Here is an 8326-nt window from a genome sequence, read left to right as displayed (position 1 = left end):
TCAGATGCTGGAGCTCTCGTCCCTCTAAAGATGAGGCCACTGCAGCCTTATTCTCTCCAGGGATGAAAGGCAAAGAGGTTCTGAAGGACCCGACTCCCCCGCCTCCCCCCGCCCCCCCCACCCCAACACACACACACACACACACACACACACACACACACACACACACTCAGTAACTAACTAACTGGCTTGTTCCCCCTGCCCTGTCTCAGGGCACTTCACGTAGCCTTGCAGTTTCCACTCAGTGCTGATGGGGCTGGGTAAACTCAGTGACCAGCAAACGCGCGGGGAAAGCCATGCACCCGCCCGATAAGCCGCTGATACGGTGTGCCGGCGCTTCCGCCAGTTCTGCTGAAACGCTGATAGACCTCGGTGTGAACAAGAACCCTTTTGTGTCCCGAGCATCCACCACTGCCATCCGGAGCCCGGAGCCCGTTCTGGACTCAGCCCGGGCTCCCAGTAGGCGGAGAGGGGGAGGGAGAGAGGCAAACTATTCCGGTGTGTTATCAGATAAATACAGACCAGACCAAGCTGATCTTTAATCCTGGGGCTCCGAATCTTTCTCCCTGTCACTGCTCCACCTCACGGAGATCTCTTCACCATGGAAACAGGACAACTTTTTGTAGAATATGTGCTGCAGAACTGGCCTGGGACTGGGGTTCAAGTTAAAAGGCACATGCCTTGAGGGAATGAGGCCCTGGGTTCCCTCTCTGGGACCACCTGCCCCCCTCCACTCATTACACCAGAACTACCAGGTTTGAGCACTATGGGGAGTGGACCCCACAATTTGTTTTGTTTTATTTTGTTTGGGGGCCACACCTAGCAATGCTCAGGGCTTACTCTTTTTAATTTTTTTTTTTATTGAATCACTGTGAGATAGACCCTTACAAAGCTGTTCATGATTAGGTTTCAGTCATACAGTATTCCAACACCTATCCTTCCATCAGTGTCCATTTCCCAGCACCAGTGTCCCCAGGTTCCCTCCCATCACCCTGTCTCCCAGCCTGCCTCTATGGCAGGCGCTTTGCTTCTCTCTCTGTCTCTGTCTCTGTCTCTGTCTCTGTCTCTGTCTCTCTCTCCCCCTTTTGGGCATAGCGATTTGCAATACAGATACTGAAAGGTTATCAGGAATATTCCTTTACCTACTTTTAACACTTGGTTCTTGCCAAGGTGTTCATTCTCATGACTTACTCCTGGTTCTGCACTCATGAATCACTCCTGGTGGGTTTCAAGAACCCTATGAGATGTCAGGGATCAAACCTGGGTTGGCCACGTGCAAGGCAAGCCTCCTGTCAGCTTGACTCCAGACTCATGGATCCCACAATTAAAAAAAACAAAAACAAAAACAAAAAACAACCTGGGACTGGAGATATATTACAGGAATTACGGCACTTTCCTTGCACGCAGAACTCACTGATTTCCAGAACTGTATGTGGTCCCAAGTACCACCAGGAGTGATCCCCGAGCACAGGGCCAGGAGTAAGCTTGGAGCATTGCTGGGTGTGGCCACAAACCATAAAGAAAGTAAATAAATAAAACAGCCTCACTTTGCACTTTGCAGATTGTCTATGAGGCTGCCCTGGCCATTAGCACCCTGCCCCAGTTGAGGGGGAAGAGCTGAAAGGCAGAGCTGATCCCCGAGTGCAGGGAGGAAGAGGTGGGCTGCCTGTATGCACTGATGGAAGCTCCCGAGGGAGTCGAGGGCCAGTGCAGAGAAACTGCAAGGAAATCACAATGCCAAGGCAGGCGCGTAGGCTGCTGTCTTAAGCACTGGCGTTTTAATTATTTAGTAAACAGCAGTTTGCAAAGCCATGGTCTCCAATTTCTTTCTTGAATTTTGAGTCATCAGTGACTTGGAGCTTTGCTCTCCCAAATGTGATTCTGTTGGCCAGACAGTTTGAGAATCTTGAGGAACTGGCTGCAAATGCTGACCCGAGCCCCAGACCAGACCTCCCAAACCCAAATGGGCCTTTAACAAGATCCCCAGGCAATTTGTATGCAGGCAAGAGAGGCATTCATTGGCGAGTGTTTATAAAGCTCCCAGAAAAGAGAGGGGAAAAATAAAAATAAATAAAAATAAATAAAAAAAAGAGAGGGAAAGATAATGAATTGTTTTCTTTCTGGTTTGCAACCTAAATATGGCGCCTAAAACATCCCCACTCATGTGGAAGGCTGAGATAATGCCGGTGGCCGCGGGAGGAGATAAAAGCTGCTCTGAACAGTCAGGAGGTTTCACGTCCGAACCAAGGCGGGTTTCTCGCTCCTGGTCCCTCAGACTTGACCTCAGCTGGGCAGTCCAGCGCCTCAGCCTTTCCTCCTTCCCACACTGGCATGGTCAGCCAAGGTGGAAACGCTCCAGCGTTAAGGACCAGAAGGGCTTCAGAAATCTGAGTGAAGGGGCTGGAGTAAACAGGGAGGCTCGGAGAGATTCTCTGCAGCTTTGGAATGTGGGGCCGAGACCAGCGGGGCCGGTGCTGGCAGAGCCTGAATCTAAGCCCGAAGCTTAACTGAGAGAGAGGACAGAGCAGCTGTCACGCAAGGGCTGCTGGGTGACCACCCATTCACACTCGCTCCTTTCTCCCCACTCTGCCCCGCCAGCTTCCCTGCCGAGTAGGAACATGTCAACCTGTATAAAGAACAAAGCAAGGTGCTTTCTTAGCACATGGTAAATGCTCCATGAAAGGTGCCCTCCAGGGCCAAAGCGACAGTACAGTGGGTAGGGAGTTTGCCTTGCACACGGCCGACACAGGTTCGATCCCCAGCATCCCATAGGGTCCCCCAAGCACCACCAGGACTAATTCCTGACTGCAGAGTTAGGAGTAAACCCTGAGCATTGCTGGGTGTGACCCAAAAATGACCAAAAATAAATAAAATTGTAAAAATGCTCCCCTTCTATGACATACCTCCAGCATAGGTCTATGCTTTTCCATTAAACGGGTTCATAAAAGGTTCACATATCCCGTATTCGAGGCAGTTTTCTGCTGTCCCGTTTTTGTTTGTTCAAGTCCAGGGTGTTTCTGAAACCCTGTTAAGATCAAGGCAGACAGTGTGTATTTGAGGGTCTAACAGGTTCTGGAAAAATGAGTGAGGAATTGGGACAGTAAGTTTCAATCTTTTTCATAAATAATCTGAGACCTCAATCTATGTGGCTCATTTTCATTCTTGGTTCAATTCAGTCTGGGAGAACACAAATTACGACACAGGTTGAATAAACCTTTGAATAACGTTATGATATTTTTAAAAGGTTAAATGTCTTTCCAGAAGAAAAAATTCCAACTAAACATGAATTGCCAGGGCCAGAGCAATAGCACAGTGCTCAGGACACTTGCTTTACATGCGACCGACCCAGGTTCAATTTCAGGCACTCCATAAAGTTTCCAAATCCTGCCAGGAGTACTCCCAGAGCACAGAGCCAGCAGTAAGCCCTGAGCACTGCCAGATGTTGCTTCCTTTCTGCCTGCAAGTACTTCCTCCTGTGAGGCCTGAGAAGTCCTAGGAAGAGAATTCAGAAACATTGAGAAGATTCGGAAGGTGGAGCTCCCCTGTGACCTGGTGCCCTGCGATACAGAACCAAAGTATGTCCTAGATTCATACTGAAGTGATTTCACCCACAGCAAGGAAAGAGCAAGGAGCTCAGGACCCCCCAATGCCCTGCAAACTTGAGGCCAAAACCAGACTAACAGTAAAGGTCCTGGAGAGGACAGTAAAGGTCCCCCAAGCAGGGGACAATGTGACAAAGTCAGAGGAGAGATACACACACACACTCATATCTGCTTGGCCACACATTCATTCACATATGCTCATCTACATACACTCACACACATACACTCACGTACTCATATACACACACTCACACGCTGGGTACATACACATATACACACACATACATACACATACCCACATGCACTTACACTCTGGCCACATGCACACATACACTCATATGCACATAAATTCATTCACATACACACATATACACCCATATACACACTCACATGCAGGCACGTGCTGGTCACATACACACCTATGTGTGCACTAACATACACACACACACACACACTCACATGCACACACACGCAAGGCCCCTACGCCCATACTCACACAGCACATCTACATCAACTTGCGGGTTTCTGGGGAACTGCTGAGAAAGTTTCAGGCAGAAAAAGCAAGCATGTGACTGCCACGTGGGGTTGGGCGAGCGGGAGGGGAAGCCACATAGCTTGGAACACACTGGTCAGCCTAGAGACACACTGGTCAGCTCAGAGCTCCAACGCAACTGTCCATGGGGGAAGTCCTGGGTTCAATTCCTGGAATGTGACAGAGGGCAGGACAAGAGGTGGGGAGGTGGGCAGGGAAGGGAAAACGGCCCAGACAAAGATATGTAGGAATTTAGGACAAAAAAGGACACAAGAGGGGCTGGAGCAATAGCGCAGCAGGTAGGGCATTTACCTTGCACGCAGCTGACCCGGGTTCGATTCCCAGCATCCCATATTGTCCCCTGAGCACCGCCAGGAGCGATTCCTGAGTGCAGAGCCAGGTGTAACCCCTGAGCATCACCGGGTGTGATGCAAAAAAAAAAAAAAAAGACACAAGAAGAGCTAGAGTATTAGTGCTAAAGCGGGTAGAGCATTTGCCTTGCACACTGCCAACCTGGTCCCGGCATCCCTTATGATCCCCTGAGCACTGCCAGGAGTGATTCCTGAGAGCAGAGCCCAGGAGTAAGGCCTGAGCATCGTTGGATGTTATTCTCCCCCCGCCCCCGCCTCCCCCCAAAATAGCTGGGGGCACAGGAAAAAAAGTTGTGGAGGCTTGGTTGGGGAGGTAACAGAGGCGAAGAAAGAGCTGGAACAGCGGCGAGTGCGGAGAGAAACGAGGCAGAGATGGCTGCACTGAAGACGCCCCAGTCCACACAAAGGGGACGCACAGCAAGTCTTCTGATATCACACGAATGGCCGGAGGCAAAAGCAGGGTCTGGGCTTTAGCTTGGAGGGCGGGAAGGGAGGATCAGAATTTACTGGATTTATGAGTGTTTGATGGGACCAAGTGTTGAAAAATTATTTGCCAGAAGGCGGCGGCTTTGGTGGGGCTTGATGGTAAAGAATACAAAATAATCTCTTTTATAGTAATCTGTGAGGATCAAATGGACATGTATATAAATGTATATCAATATATGTAAATTATATAAATACCAGGTCCCACAAAAACACAGGACAGTATTAACAGGAAAGCCAGAGAAAGTCCCATTCTCTGCTGACTGCAGAGAAGCGTGCTGGGGTTCACCAGGAAGGCCCCGGGAGGAGAAGAGGAGCGATGAGCCAGTTATTAAAGCTGAGGAGATGGGGTCAGAGCTGTAGAACAGTGAGGAGGGCATGTGTGCTTTGCACACGGCCAACCTGGGTTTGATTCCTGGCATTCCATATGGTTACCTGGACACCACCAGCAGTAATTCCTGAGTGCAGAGTCAGGAGTAACCCCTGAGCGTTGTTGGGTGTGACTCAAAAAGTCTCAATAAATAAAGATGCGGGGCCTGAGGAGGCAGTGAAGGAGTCTGGAGGAGCCGTGATACCTGATGCTAGGTAGGTACAGAACTGTCCCCTGGGTGCCAGGTGCTGTGTCTGCAGCATCTGGTCCTCAGGTTAGGAAACGGAGGTTTACATAGGGCATGCCACAGACCCAAAATCACACAGCTAGAGAGTGGAGGGCGAGAAGTGAACCCCGCTCTACAGGATTCGGGGGCGTCTCTGCAGCTGCGCGGGCTGCAGATTGTTGGTTCTTCAGAGTTCCGCTTCCACAGGGCTGGATTTGCTCCTTCCTTGGTGGGAGGCATTTGGGAAGGCCATTCTTCCTTGGTTTTATTTGTTTTGGGGAGGGCCATAACCCACAATGCTCAGGAATCACTCCTTAGGGACCATATGGGATGTCAGGGATCAAACCCGGGTTGGCCGTGTGCAAAGCAAATGCCCTAACCACTGTACTACCACTCTGGCCTCTCTTCCTTGGTTTTGTGACCTTATTTACTGGCTTGGGGACCACACCCAGCAGTGTTCAGGGGCTACTCTCTGCTTGATGTTTCAGGGTTGCTCTTAGCAGAGCTGGGGCTAGGGTGGGGACTGAAGCCGTGACTCCCAGGTGTTGGTTGAGCATACAGGGGTCCCAGGGAAGCCAAATGAGGCCTTTAGTGCCCTTCAGGAGAGAATAAACTTAGAAAAATTTCCTCTACCAGAAGACGTGACGGGTTAAGTTTTCTTAGAAGTTCACTTTGTCCTGTGCCCTGTGCATCCTGCCCAAACCCTTCCCTTGACCAGAACTTCCTGTGTCATGTTCACACCTCACCTCCTGCATGTAGCACCGGGTCAGACGCATCCTATTCGGCTCAGAAAACCCATTGCTTATCACATGACGGCCGCAGAGGGTGATGCTCCAGATATCAGGACTTAAGTTACGCAAGATGCTGCGCTCTGGGGAACTACAGTGAACCCCGTGATACCCACGTGATAACCCATGATACTCATGGTTCATGGTACTTCCGTGGCTGACTCAAAAATCCCCAAGACAGGGCCGAAGACCTAGCACAGGGGCTGCGGGGGAGGAGCTTGCCTGGCACGCAGCCAAGCACAGTTTGGTCAGTGGCACGGCAGGGTTCCCCAGCGCAGAGCTGAGGGTAGCCCGCAGCACTGATGTGTGTGGCCCCCCAAATCGGCTAAGAGGATGGATATTTTGGAAGTGCTCTTTTCCAAAATAGAAAATCAATGCTGAGGGGAAGGAAGCACCGGGTGTATGTGTGGCAGGGGCGGAAGGGGGAGAGCGGGAGCCTTTCCAGTCAGTGGGAGGTTGGTTCCAGGATAGACACTTAGCTCCACACTCACCAGCAGGTACACTTTAATTATGCACAACTCTCTGTGTACAGCCCATCCCAATGTATGTAACTTAAAGACAAACAGGAGCTGAGAGATAATACAGTGGCTAAGGTGCTTGCCTTGCATGCAGTGGACCTGGGTTCGAGTCCCAGAACCCCATATAGTCTCCCGAGTCCCTCCGGGAGTGATTCCCTAGTGCAGACTCAGGAGTAACCCTTGAGCACATCCGGGTGTGGCCCCCCAAATAAAAGCAAAGCAAGACTAGTGTCAGAGTGATAGGTCAAGTGTTTGCCTTGCACACAGCTGACTTGGATTCGATCCTTGGCATTCCGTAAGTTCCCAGAGTCCCAGTGGGAGTGATCCCTGAGCACAGAGCCAGGAGAAAGCCCAGAGCATTGCTAGCTGTGGTCCCCAAACAAAGCAAACAAAAACCTTAAGAAAATTAAGAAAGAAGCCAGAACCCAGGGATTTCCTCCAGATGGACACTATTTTTCAGAAGTAGAATATTATTGCTTGAACACAGGTGGGTAGCCCAATCCCACCTCGAACTCTTCTGAAAGGAATAAAATTCAGGAGCTGGGGGAGAGCAGAGGCCACTTGGGAGCTGAAGCTGGAGGGAGGAGGCTTAGCTTGCATCTCCTGCCCATGTCACCAAAGCACGTCTCGAGGGGGCTAGTTTGGGCGGATGGATGACCTCGGCTTGGCCCGTGCCCCTAAGAACTTTATGGGAAGGTCACTTATAAACTGAGTGTGTAAATGCTCCCCCATCTAGTTAAAAAAAATAATAATAACCTAGCAAGTAGCTACTGGAGCTGGTTTCCAAGGCATATTTTCTGCAAAACACATTTATTTACCTTTCCTTCTAATAAAACACACGAGCAAGAAAAAAAAAACAGCAATAAATAAAAGGCAGTAAAGTATCCACAGCTTGCTATTAAAACTGGATATGTTTTTAATGACAACTTTTGGCGTACTGTTTTTGGACGGATTAGGTATTATTTGCAACTAAGCACCCAATGAGTATCTGACAGGAATGGGCACCAAGGTACAAATCTTATAATTTGTCCTAAGTACACTGTCTGTACAGAGAATTTAAATATCTCCCCCGAAAGATCAGACTGTGCTTCAAAATGGTCAATGTACTTCTACCAATGACTCACTTGTATAAAAACGCCAACATAAAGCGCATTATTATTGTTATTCTTTTTATGTTTAAATTACAGTCTAGGGAACTCAGTTCCCTGCGCTCTTACATAAATGCTACAGCAGAGGGAGAGAGGTGTCTTTAGAGTTTCAGGGTTGTTTTTCCCTTTCCTTTTTGTGGGGGTTGGGGAGGAATCACATCCAGCTGTGCTCAGGGATCACTCCCAATGGTGCTCAGAGCTGGGAATCAAACCCAGGTCAGCCGCATGCAAGGCAAGTGTCCTACCTGCTGTATTACCTCTTGGGCCCCCAAGGGAAGTTTTTTATTT

The sequence above is a fragment of the Sorex fumeus genome, unplaced genomic scaffold (genome assembly GCF_029834395.1).
Source record: "Sorex fumeus unplaced genomic scaffold, SorFum_2.1 ptg000051l, whole genome shotgun sequence".
NCBI lineage: Eukaryota > Metazoa > Chordata > Mammalia > Eulipotyphla > Soricidae > Sorex > Sorex fumeus.
This window is presented reverse-complemented; position numbering follows the sequence as displayed.